The sequence below is a fragment of the Equus asinus genome, chromosome 26 (genome assembly GCF_041296235.1).
Source record: "Equus asinus isolate D_3611 breed Donkey chromosome 26, EquAss-T2T_v2, whole genome shotgun sequence".
NCBI lineage: Eukaryota > Metazoa > Chordata > Mammalia > Perissodactyla > Equidae > Equus > Equus asinus.
In genome coordinates this window covers 41,401,128-41,415,211 of record NC_091815.1, presented here as the reverse complement: position 1 = coordinate 41,415,211, position 14,084 = coordinate 41,401,128, and positions in this window count along the sequence as shown.

Here is a 14,084-nt window from a genome sequence, read left to right as displayed (position 1 = left end):
AAAACATTAAGCAATACGAGTTTGGAGAAAGAATTGAAATGGACATCAAGAGCAGCCAAATTAGTAAAAATGAACAAGAATTTGAGGTGTCAGTGTTTATGCACGGCTCTAACAAGTGTTCATTGAGCAAATACTCAGAATCAGACACTGTTGTTGTAGGTGCGTGAGAGACCTCATAAAGACCCCTGCACTCATGCAGCTTACATTCTTTTACGTACACAGGTGAAAGCTGAAAGAAAAATTACGCAATTATAGAGTAGGTTATTGTGATAGAAAAAAGTCCGAAGACTCACTTAAGTATCATCTAAGTCAAATATCAGTGAGACTCAAGGTACAATTCAACCTGAAGCAAAATTCCTCTCCAGCTACGAACCTGAGAACCCACAGGTTAGGTGTTTCCAGTATACAATGGTGACATAGGCATGGGATACATATTTCCATTCCAAAAGGGGAAAATGGGAAACAAAGAAGGAGTGAGGGGTCCCAAGCAGGTCCAAAACCTCCCAAGACAAACATCATGAGATCTTGTGGCTCAGAATAATCCTCTTTGGCTGGATGCTTGGCCTTCCAGAGCCACTGGGGCAAAGGTCCTGTCCCTGTTGTTGTGCTGGATGAGATTCCTGCCCTCAGGCATCTGCCTGGTGGGAATCCCATTCTCAGGGCTCTGGTTGGTTCCACCCCCTTCCAAGACATTGGGGTTGTGGTGGAGGTGGAAGAAGTGAATGGGTTTTGTATCACTTTTTAAAATAGGGCTGCCTGGATTTTCTGATTGTGATGGTGAGAGAAAGATAGGAGTGAGGGATGACTCCCAGATTTTTGTGGTTAGTGTTACCCACTACAAACATAGGTTCTCTACCTGCCACACAAGTGGGGCCAAATAGAAACTGGAACGCTAGGCTTACGGCAAGGAAAGCGTTTTTATTTCGGATGATCTCAGCCAGGAGATGAAAGTGAGCCCTTAAATTTGTCTTGTCTTGTCTCGTCTCCCCGAAAGATGGGAGGCAAGGGGTTTTATAGGTTCAAGGAATGTCTGTTTGTGGTGGGGTGGGGAGAGTCTGTGGCCTTGCTGTTCAGAGCTTTCCCACCAGGCTGCCTTCTGCCTTGAGACTCTGCTTACAGGGAGGATGATAAGGGAATTTGCAGGAGGGTGACCTTGGCTGTTTGTCTCCATGGCATACAGTGGATTCTGGAGCCAGGAAGCCAGGGAGTAAGCAGGGAATGAGTACTTTGATTTTAACCCCATATATGCTGGGTTTAATGTAGGGGAACCAATATCAGTGCTGGTATCATTAGCACCTGGAAGTGTCGACAGAGGCTCCATCAACTGAATGGGTGTTCCATAATGGGAGTAATTTTCAATGGGGGTATCAGCAGTTTTATTTTTGGCCAAGTTAAGAGTATGAGATATTTCAGAGCACAAGGGAGTGGACTTATTTAGCAGGCAACTGCACACACAGGTCTGCAACTATGGGAAGGGCTTCTAGATAGACACATCTAGAAAAGGTGGTGATCGGTATGTGCACCAGGGGGAGCTTCTAGTGACGTTTGTAGGAGAAATCCTAGACGTGATGGTAATGCTAATAGCAAATCAGGAAGGGGAGGGTAGGTGCCACAAGTGCATGTCTAGACTGGATACCTGGGTGGGGGTGGGGACATCACAAGCACAGGTGTGGCACAGAGGATGATCTGGCAGGGGACCACAGCTTCTGAGGAATGACTGAACGTGAACGGGTGTGGAGGCACAGGTGTAACTGAGGTAAGATGACGCTGAGGCCTGCTGTTTATCCCCTGCTCTGCAGAGTCACCAGGATTTTGTTGTGACTGGGCTGTTTCACTCAGGCCAGATTAGCTTAGGGACACAGTGGCACTCTAGTAGAGCAACTGGGCCTGAGGCAGAGGGCCAGTGGGGCTGGGCTTCAAATGAGTTAGGTGGACAGAGCAAGGCTGTGACTGGTTTTCGGGCAGCAAGTGCCACACAAATGGAAGAGAGCTGTGTGTATCTGAGATTGGAGGTGGTTCACAGTGCCTGAGGATGAAGCAAGGAAGAGTCAGGAAAGAGGCCTTCATAGCAGGAGTCAAGGCTGCAGTGGGGACCATCAGAGTCTGGGGTAGTACCAGCTCCTGTCTGCATTTGCCAAGCACTCTCGGGATGCCTGGTGCTCAGTATGATACAGGTTCAACACAAGGTTGACATGAGGGAAGCCATATTGTAGAAAAAAAAAACCATATTATAACTTTGAATGACTTCTGATTAACTAACCCTGACTCACCAGCCCCTTTGACTCTGTGCTTTAGTTTGCCTAGATGAGTAAGGGTCTGTCTCCAGGGGATTTGTAGGCTCTGTAGGTTTTATGGCCCCTCCCAGCTGCAATAAGATGATAACTTTGTTCTTTTCAGTTCCTTGACTCCTGGCCAGAGAATCTATGCTGATAGCCATTATCATCAATGATGACTGAAAGATCAGGGTATAGGGTATTGCTCCTGTCTCTGATGCATATCCAGTAAAACAAACTATCAGGAACTAAGACCAGATGTCTGCCCGCACCCAGAGACCAGTCCCCTCTATAACTGGCCTGTAGACTTTGTTCTGTCAGATGGTTCTTTTGGACATTAGTCATCTTCCCTCTTGCTAGCAAGCTGTAATAAAAAAAACCCTTTCTCTCCTACCACCTTGTCTCTTGACTATTGGGATGTCTTGCTGCGGGCAGATTACCCCACCTTGGGCAGTAACAAATGTGTGGTGAGCCAAGAAGATGCATATGTGCTTGTGGAGAGGGGGATGAATTGATGGCCTCAGGTCCCTGGCACTAACCACATATGGGTAAAGGGTGAGCCTATATTTGGTTGTGTCTGGGAGGCAGAATCTGGGGAACCCAGGGGAATTGCGTGGTAAGAGGGGGTGGGGCCCCACATGCCAGGCCCAGAGACAAGATATTATTTATTTGCCCACTTTCTTAGTCTTGCTGTGCACTGAGACCGTGATCAATGTGACCATGAGTTGAGAGAGGGCACCAAGGCCTCTTACCTTTTCTGAGGTGGGGAGATTGGGAATAGGGTGTCCAGGGGAGGGATGTCGGGGGATCAACATACAGTTTAGAGAAAAGCTAATCATAGAATGAACCTCTCCGTTAGGAGAGTATGACCTTTGGAGGATGTGGCCATTAACTTCTCCCAGGAGTGGGCGCTCCTGGATGAGACTCAGAGGCTCGTGCACCACAATGTGATGCTGGAGAACTGTGCACTGACTGTATCCATGGGTAAGAACTTCACATCCCTCCAAGCATCCTGAATGGGTCTCTGTCTTCTCCCTCCCTCCCCAAAGTCATCTCTGTCATTGCACAGCATTGAGCTGTGTGCACTTCCCCCAGCCTCTCTCCCCAACAGCAGTCCTAACACCTGCTGCTTCAAAGAGGGAAGGGAAGTGTCAGGGAATAGGGAACCTGGCAGTCAGCCTAATGGAGCTCACCTGGCTTGCTTTCTCCTTAGCACAGAGACAGGGTGATACCTCCATGTTTCAGGTTCTGTCCCCTTCCTCTGGGTGACATTTCCTAGGAGCCGTCTCTGCTATGAACTGCACATGTCGTCACGGATCACTGTTTACACGTACCAGGTACTGTTCTTGTAAGAACCTCTTTTGAGGATTTCGTAGTATTATATTGTTTTCCCCATTTCCTGTTGTGTGCTGAGTTGCTCTGAGCCACAAACCAGTCCTTTCATCAGCTGGCTGCTTCTTTGTTCCTCCAGGTTTATGACAGGAATGTCTTTCTCAATAAGCTGGAAGCCATCTCTTTAAACTGAAAACATCCTGAAAGCCTTTTTGTGAAACACAGACTTCGTGAGAGAGAGCTCTCCAATCTCCCAGTTCCGGTGAAGGGAAGGAGCCAACCCTCAGTGCTCCCCTTTCTCCAATTTGGAAAACAACCTCCTGTCACAAGGATATGTTTGCCTTTCCTCTGAATGAAGCCAAAAAGCTTCCAGAGAGTCACAACTACTGGGTAAAGTTAGGCACTCTGTGTGACAAATGGTGCTGTCAAGTCCTCTTACTTAAAAACTTGTTATTGTTTATCTTGAACATACATATGTAATGGGTTCTATCTGCTTGTCTATACAGAAAAGTGAGATTATTTTTCTGTCTGCAGTTTCTTAGCAGATTGCCTGTAATGCACATCAAACTCTGGTTTCATGCTTAATTAATAATAAACCTGTTTTGTCTCTACTACTACTGTAAAGAGGATTTCTGGATTGGGAAAATATTTTGTTCTTATTTCCCCGAAAGTCAACATCACCCACCTGTCTGTTGAGACCAAATCTCCTCACCCATTTCATCAATATCTAGTGCACAGGATTATGGGGGAGGGTGCTCAGTTAAGGGTGCTCAGATTCAAGAAGCCAATTCTAGAATGTGACAAATTCTAATGAACAAATCACTCAGCAACTTCAATAGATAAGTAAAAAGAATAAAAAAGGTAAGTGGAACTATACATTAAGAGATTTATGAGACACAGCTTCCAAAAGCTGTCAGGATACACTTAGGATCCTGATTGAAATTCATCTGACTTAAGAAACAAACATATTTCTGAGACAATTTGGAAAATGGAGAATTGATAACATACTTAACATATTTTAAAATATTTTTGTTTTGTGTAATAGTTATTGGGTTATGAAGACCTTCCATTTCAAACATGCATTCTGAAGAGGTTATGCATTAAATGATACGATGTTTGGAATTATAAGTAATATATTCCCCTCTTGTACATGGGGAGAGATAAATAAGAATGGCCATGAAATGATAGATAATGATAAAAGATTGGGGAAGCGGGGGCTGGCCCAGTGGCGTAGTGGTTAAGTTCGGACGCTCTGCTTCAGCGGCCCGGGGTTCACCAGTTGGGATCCCAGGGGCGGATCTACACCCCACTTATCAAGCCATGCTGTGGCAGGCAGATGGGCACAGATGTTAGCTCAGGGCCAGTCTTTCTCAGCAAAAAGAGGAGGATTGGCAGTGGATGTTAGCTCAGGGTTAATCTTTCTAAAAAAAAAATATATATATATATTGGGGAAGAGTTCATGTGTCTTCCTAACACTCTTTTCCATTTTTGTATATACTGAAAGTAGTCATAACAAAATATAGAATACGTCATTGCATCTGTATTTTTATATGTTGCGAAGGATGCATTTAAAAAGGCAGGAGGACACTTTTGGAGTCAGGGTGTAAGCATGCATCAAACATAAAAATGTACATTTCAGTCTGTGCAGTTTCATATGAGTAAGTTACGCTGCCATTAAAATGTTTAATAAGCAAACAAAACTTCTCACTTTCTAACCATTTCACTACATTTTATTATCTTCTATGTTTTTCTAGAGGTTATTGACAGCTACTGTACCAGTAGGCCAGCAATGGAAGATCATGGTGTACCACTGGGAACTCTTCCCAACTCCATGTGCAATGACATCATGTGGGCAGTTTTAAATGGGCCATGGTGGGAGCGTTTACACCAGGAAAATTACACTACAAATCATAGCTTGATACATGGTATTGTTGAATATCTAGAATTAAGAAGGTGATGGAGAATCTTTTCTTCAAGCAGATTAACCTTTACAGCGTATACTGTGCATGGCCACTGCCTTGTGAACAGCACAAAAGACACTCAGGAAATGTTCCCAAATTCAAAACCAGTCATTCCTTACAGCAAAGAAGTCACATCATTGAAGAATGAATGACGTTCTGATTCAGTCTTTGTTGTTTCACTACCTTCTCTCTTAGAGAAAAAGGAAACAGCCAAAAGTCATTTTAAAAACAAGAAGATATGAAAAGACATTTACAAAAGAAGACATACAAATGGCAAATAAACAAGTGACAAAATGTTCAACATCAGGAAACATCAGGGAAATGTAACTAAAACCACAGTGTGATATGGTTACACATTGATTAAAAAGCTCAAATTTTTTTTTTTTTTGAGGAAGATTAGCCCTGAGCTAACTACTGCCAGTCCTCCTCTTTTTGCTGAGGAAGCCCGGCCCTGAGCTAACATCCATGCCCATCTCCCTCTACTTTACATGTGGGATGCCTGCCACAGCATGGCTTGACAAGCGGTGCGTAGGTCTGCATCAGAGATCCAAACCGGCAAACTGCAGGCCGCTGAAATGGAACCTGCGAACTTATCTGCTACCCACTGGGCTGGCTCCTATCTCCCGTTTCTTTTCTCCAAGTTCACCCTTTTAGACTGCGGATGTCTATCTTTTTTTCTTTAAAGATTGGCACCTGAGCTAACAACTGTTGCCAATCTTCTTTTTTATTTTCTGCTTTTTCTCCCCAAGTCCCCCCAGTACATAGTTGTATATTTTAGTTGTGGGTCCATCTAGTTGTGGTGTGTGGGACGCCACCTCAGCGTGACTGATGAGTGGTGCCATGCTCCGGATCTGAATCAGTGAAATCCTGGGCCGCCGAAGCGGAGCACGCGAACTTAACCACTCTGCCCTGGGGCCGGCCCGGTGGATGTCTATCTTATACCCATCCCAGCAGTGTATTTCCAAAGCACCTAACTTCTCTGCTTTCACAGGGTTACACCTGAAAAGGACTTCTGCCTCAGGATGAGTCCTAGAGTCTCACCCATATCTGATTTATATATTTAGGTGAGACTGTGGACTTGGAATGGATGTTGGAATGGTTTATGATTCTTGGTGCTGTGGTGATTGGGTGAATGTGTTTTGCATGCAAGAAGCATACAACTTTTGGGTAGCCAGAGAGCAGAATGTCATGGACTGAATTGTGTCTCTCCCAAAATTCTTATGTTGACAGCCTAATCACTAACACGAGTGTATCTGGCAAGAGGGTTATTAAGGAGGTATTAATGTAAATGAGATGATAAGGGTAAGACATTAATCTGATAAGACTGGTGCCCTTAGAAGAAGAGGAAGAGACACCAGAGGGCTCTCTCCCTCCATGTGCACGCACAGAGGAAAAGCCATGTGAGGTCACACTGACAAGGTGGCCATCTACAAGCCTGGGAAAGAGCCTCACTAAAAACTAACTCTGACATGTTCATCTTAGACCTCTAGCTTCCAGAAGTGTGAGAAAATAAATTTTTGTTGTGTAAGCCACGCAGCCTGTGGTATTCTGTTATGACAGTGTGATATTGTGATAAGAAATGCGTATTTGGTCTTCGTCCCTGTTCCTGGCACAGAGCTCCTAAAACCCTAGGAATTTCCTAAGTGATGAGAGCTATAAAGGTGAAAGGAGTTCCTTTGGTTATTCCTAACTAGCCTCTTTAAGCCACACCTGACTTTATGTTAATGAGATGACTTTTGGACCACCCCTAAAGATGGGGGCTGGTTGCCAGGGAAACCAGCCATATGACTGGGGGGTTGGAACTTTGAGTCCCAACCATGACCTCTAGGGAGGAGCAAGGGTCTGGAAATGAACTTAATCTCCAATGGCCCTTGGTTAAATCAATTATGCCTACATAATGAAGCCTTCATAAAAACCCAGAGGGAGAGGGTTTGGAAAGTGTCCATGTTAGTGAGCATGTGGAGGTACCAGGAGACTGGCACACTCAGAGAGAGCATGGAAGGTCCATGACCCTGCCCACATACCTTGCCCTATGCATCTCTCCCATCTGGCTATTACTAAGTTGTACCCTTTTATAAGAAACCATTTTATAAGAAACTAGTAATCTAGTAAGGAAACTTTTCCTCAGTTCTGGGAGCCATTCTTGAAAATTGTTGACCGGAGTTAGTCATCAGCACCTCCAATTTATAGCCAGTTGGTCAGAAGCACGGTTGATAACCTGGACTTGTGAGTGGCATCTGAAGTGGGGACCATCTTGTGGGACTGAGTCCTTAACCTGTGGGGTCTGTGCTAACTCCAGGTAGGTAATTGTCAGAATTCAATTGAACTGCTGGACACCCAGCTGGCATCCATGGAGAGCTGGAGAATTGGTTGGTGTCAGAACCCCACACTTGTGGAGTTAGAAGTGAAGTACTGAGAATTGGTGTGAGTACAGAGAAGGAAAAACAGTTTATTTTCCTTTTGAGGAAGTCTGTGTTAGTCTTCCTGGGCTGCCACAACAAAATACCACAGATTGGGTGGCTTAAACAACAGAAACTTATCTCCTTGCAGTTCTGGGATCCAAAAGTCCAAGATCAAGGTGCCAGCCTTGGTTAATTTCTTCCAAGGCCTCTCTCCTTGGCTTGCAGATGGCCAGCTTCTTGCTGTGTCCTCACATGGCCCTTTCTTTGTGCGTGTGTCTCCCTGGTATCTTCTATTTCTTATAAACACAGCGGTAATATTGTAATAAGGCCACACCCTTATGACTTCATTTCACCTTAATTATGTCTTTAGGCCCTGTCTCCAATTATAGTCACACTGGGGGTTAAGGCTTTCACATTTGAATTTGCGGGGGACACAAGTCAGTCCATAACAATTGTTCTTGAGTAGTAAAGAAGATATCCTCGAAGTTTTGTGGTAGTCATAACGTAACTGCCATAGACACTTAGACTTCTTAGTATAATCTGCTTTCTTAACACAGTGTTCATCACTTTCTAAAGTCTAGGCATTCAATAAAACAAGCCAGCCTGGTTTGTAGTGATTGTCAGTTTCCCTGGTGTACACACTCCCTCCATGGCCAATTTCAAGCTTCCAAGATGACATCAGTGAAAGTGGAGTTGGGAAGAGATGTGCAGTAGCACAACACTGCATTCTGTTCCCACATACGGATTCAGCAGTCATAAATAACCTCAAGAACATACGCAATAGTAAAGCATGGTGAAATAACTGGCAAGACACAAATGTTGAGAATCACCTTTGCTTTTCTAACAGCTTTATTGAAATACAATTGATTTTAATTCTTCACGGTAGTTATATTCTCCGAAGCCACTCTTATTCATGGTAGTTATGTTCTCTACATACAGGTTGAGCTTCCTGAGAGCCTCTGGTCACAACATTTTCATCAACTCGTCAATTCTTAACACTGTTTCATGCTTTTTTCTGTTTAAAGGCACCTTATTTGTCATGTATTGTTGATTTATTAACATTGAATTCATGGGCAACAGCACCGTAACTCATGCCTGAACAAAGCTTATCTAACACGCATGTGTTCTTTCTAAGGCACATTGCAGCCTTGTGCTTAGGAACACTAGACAGAAACTGGGGGCCATTTTAAACAGTGGAATCACCAAGAAAAAGCACAAATGTGGCAAGAAATAGACCACAAAAGGACACATGTTTATAGCATTAGCACTAAAAGGAGAAGGCTGAGCATTGCCTCGTAGATCTTGTAGTTTCCTTGTAGGGAACATGCACAATGCATGACTCAAATTTTTCACAGCTCTGCACAAGTTCACAAATGCGTGTAAAATTGTTGTTAGCATAGATCTAGGGATTACAAATAAATTTTAGCAAATAGGTGAATTTCCAAAAAAAGTAGGAATTTCCAAACAGAATTCACGAAAAAAGGAGGATCCATAATAAGTTCTGTGTATTCAAAGTTTATAATTTGTGTTTTGATACATGCTTAAGCCCCTGAGACCAAAAGTTCCCTCCCACCCTTTTTCATCCACCCCCTTTACGTATAAATTTATTGCTACTAAGACACATCCTACATTCTGTAATGGATATTTTCAAATACAGACATGCATGGAAAGGACTGTGTTATGAAGTCCCATGAACCCCTTTCCCAATTTTCCATCACTGTTTATCATGTCATAATAATTCTTTCTTTATCAACTCTTAAGCACAGTACTGGGCTGTTTTCCTGATAATCCTGACATCTGGTCTTTTAACATATAATCTCTTCAGAGGCATTTCCAAAGTCTAAGGGCTCTTTCACAACTCTAACAATGTAGTCAAATAAAAATACATAAACTAAACTAATATACGTTATTAGTGCCCAATTATCTCTAATCTCTCAAAAACGTGTTTTTCTTTAAAGCTGGTTCATTGCAATCAGATTGTGAATATATTCCTATGATTTATATCTCAGAAATCTATTTTTACCTACAGATATCATTTTTCTCAGTTAATTCTTTTTATTTAATTCTTTTTATTTCTTGAAGTTGCTGAGTCGTTTGTCTATTAAACCTGGTCAGACTAGATTTGTGTTTTCTACATTATCTCTGTTGCTGTTTAAGTTGCTCATGGTTCTCCCATATTTCCTATAAACTAGACAGTAATGAGATGGGAGACGGATGTGTGGCCCAAGGTAAGTGAGAGATGGTGACACACCTGCAAACACACACAGTGTGACTGTGTTTTCCTAGCATACCATGGCATAGCCTGCAAACACACACATTTCAGCCTCTGTAGGTCCCAAGTGTGTGACAATAATCTTGGTTACACTGCAGCACATTCTAGAGACACACACAAATCTTAGCGACCATGTGTAACCCATAAGTGGTATTAACAAACCTCAGTCTAACATGGGGCTGCCCCTCTACACTGAGGACACTGTGTGACAGGTGTGGGATGCTGACACCCTCAACACAGCCTGGACCCACATACACATCACACACATATACCACACTGACCACAAAACACATGTGTGACACACACGAGACACACAATCTGCACATGCAAAACACCAGGGAACTGTGGTTCCAGATGGAATGCTGACACACCACAGGAGGTGTGGCAATAGGAAAACACATATACTGCACAGAGACTTGTGAGACAGGCACGTGATAGGGACACCCCAAACCTGGTGTGTACAACAGACACACATACAATCACACGGTGTCCGTGGATTGAGTGACACGAGAGGCACAGCCTGGCTTAGAGAGAATCACCCTCACCTTCATCCCTGCCGTTTTGACGATGCCCTGAAAGGAGTGAGAACATGGAGCCAGGTGCACATCTTGGCCCAACCTGGAGACTCATACATATTTGATGCATGAATGTCAGTGCGCGAGGATACTTGGTGGGATATAATCAGTCTGAGCACAGGGGGCAGATACCTTTACTCAGAACGCCTCAAAACAGTGGTCTCAGGGGGCAGGAGTGTGTGGTGGGATGAGGCGGGCTTTACAAGAGCAATCAGCTCACTTCTAGCTATCTTCAGGAATGGGTGGACTCTGGCCCTCTCTTTCCCTCACACCTCTTTCAACCCCTCTGTCCATCAGGCCACTCCTCTCCCTAAGTTCCCCACTGCCCCCAGCACTCTCTAGCTTCTAGCCCCCTCTTTCCTAGGGACAAGGAGAGAACCATGGGGCTCGCAGAACCACTGACCCTGTGCAGTTCTCATGGCCCGTGATGCACCAGGGAGCTGCAGAGCCTGGAGACATTAGTGTGAATTTCAACTGTGCCCCTTCTGGGGACTGTGACCTTGACCAAGTCCCTCCCTGCTGTTGGCCTCCATTTCCTCGTGTCCAAAATTGGAAAATTCACAATTCCTCCCTGTGATGGGGGACATGGAGAGGGCACATGTGTGATGCACATCCCTTAATTCCACCAGCTGGCCTTCTCAGTGAGAAGACATGCTCGTTCTGGGGCGCCTCCACAAATATTCCCAAGAATACAGAGGTGCACCATGAGCGTGTACAGAAATTCTCAGTATGTCCAGTGCTGTGTCCCTCATGGCCCAGGTCCCTGGCCCGACACACAATCTAAAGATTCTGCAGATGCCCATGGCCCTACCTGGAGGGCGCTGCTGCACAGGCAAGAAAACAGGGCTCGAGAGGAGAGAGGGCTCGTGGTTCACAGACAGGTCTTGCGTGACCCACTTCTAGTTGCTGGTGGCTCAGAGGAAAATAGCCTTTATTAAGCTACAATTTTTTCTGCCATGGAGGCAGAGCTCCTCCTCCTAAAGAGAGAGGTGGTAAAAATATAGCATTTTCAAATCTCCTGGGGTGTCAAGAGAGGTACAAAATGCAAAATTACATGTGGAACTAATTCTGCACAGCTTAGTGAGGTATAATTTATATGTAATAAAGGGCACATATTTGTTTGACATATTTGTGTCAAATGTATGTAAATATATATACATATAAGAATAGGATGTTCTCTTCCCACCCAAGCCACACAAACACCCACACATACCTGGAGAAACCATCATCATGAACAAGATAATGAACACAACTCTCTCCCAACATTACCTTCTGCCCCTAGGGAATCCCTCTCTCTCTGCCTTCCATGGTCTTCCTTCCCTAGGCAACCATTTATTGACTTTATTTCTATATAAATTAATTTTACTTTTCTAGAATTTTAAATAAATCAAATCTGTATTCCTTTCTTGTGGTTTCTATCCTACTGCATAATTAGTTTAAGCTTTATTGTTGTGTATGACTAGTTTATTGTTTTATTTCAGAATAATCTATTGTATGGGTAGAATACAATGTTATCCTTTCATCTGTCTTTTTAAAATTTATGTTGTTTCAAGGTTTTGGCAATTACAGATAAAGCTACCACAAACATTTATATCAAGCCTTTATATGAAAATGTTTCATTTTTTTGAGTTAATATCTAGGAGTATAATGCCTAGGTCAGTATGCCACCTGATGCTGTTTCTGTGTGCTCTCTAAATCCTCTCCTGGATCATTGCAGGGGCATGGCCCAGGCTGTAGGAAACAAGGGACGATGGTGCAGCCCTCAAGGGCATTTTTACTGAGGTTGTGTTGTTTAGGAAGGTACTTGACGAGCACCCATGAGAAAGGTCTTCCCAGAAGTGCTGCATGACTCACCGTCTGAGAACAGCTCCTTACCCATGACCCTGCTACTGTGCTGTGGGGACACTTGGCCCAACCAGGCTGGGTCAGTCAGGTTCCCTCCTGTGGAATCTGGAATAAGGAGCTCAGACTGAGGCCAAAACGTGCTGGGCACTGGGATGAGGGTTTGTGTTTAGAAAGATGGTGTTTCTACCCAAAGATTCCCAGTAGAGACATAGGGAGACTGGAAAGGAGGACATGGGTCCAGAACATGGTGAGAGCTACAGGGAGGAGGAAAGGTGAGTTCACTGCTCTTCTCGACCACCCAGGCCTGGATTGAGAGGGCAGAATCAAGGAGGCTGTGGATCCCTGCATGGAGAGGGGAGCCCTTACCCAGTGAGACCAGGAGCCCACAGGTCTACAGCATCACCTGCACATACAGAATGCCTGAGCTCTGTGCTGGGCCCAAAGGGGAGGAGGATGCAGCCTCTGGACTTCACACAATTGTGGCTGAGAGAAAAGCCTCCCATGGGTGAAGCCATAGAAAGAATCGCTGGTGTTCCCTTGAGAACTTGGCAGCAGATGGTAAGTGCTCTGGGACATCACAGGAATGGGGAGAAATAATCATGACAATAATTCCAACAATGAAAATAGCAGCAGCAGCAGCTGTGCCTCCCTGGTCCTCACCGTGTGTCTGCCCTGGGCTGAGAGCTTCACGTGCTGAGGTAAAGGGATTAAACTATGCAGCTCTGGAGATAAGACTTAGAGGTATGAATCCAGCCTCTTGAATCTGACACGTGTCCATTGCATGAACTTGGAGAACCCACTTCATTTCTCTGACCCTGGATTTTCCCCAGTAATACGAATAGTTCCCACTTCCCCATGTTGTTGTGAGAATCAGAGAACATGGTGAGAAAGGAGGTAAGAGCTTGGTGTGTTTTGCTCCTTTTATTGATCCTCACAGAGACCAAGGTCAATGCTGTCATCACCCGCACGTCACAGTCAGTGAACTGAGCCTCCAGGAGCTCTAGTGAGTCACTCAGACATTCCCTGGTGGGGAACCCACACCAAGACATCAGTACCCTGCAGCCCCCTCCTGCCTGCAGGGACAAAGGGGTGCCTTTCCCCAGGATCATCACCACATGCAGGTGGAAAACCACACGTGCAGCTGCTGCGCAGTGAATGGATACTTTGGCTCTTCACCTCCTTTGACAACCCAGGGGCAGGGTCACTCCTAATACCCATTTATATAGGAGGAAACTTTGGCCTAGAGGAGGAAGCCATTGTCTTGAGCTCCAGTGATAGATGGGGATCTGAGATTCAAACTGGTACCTTAGGGTGTCTGATCTTTCCCTCCCCATGGGGCTTTGAATATCCAATCCATCCTGATGCCGCTTGGTCCCCCATCTGCTCCAACCCACCAATGATGGATGAGAAAAATGAGCAAACAC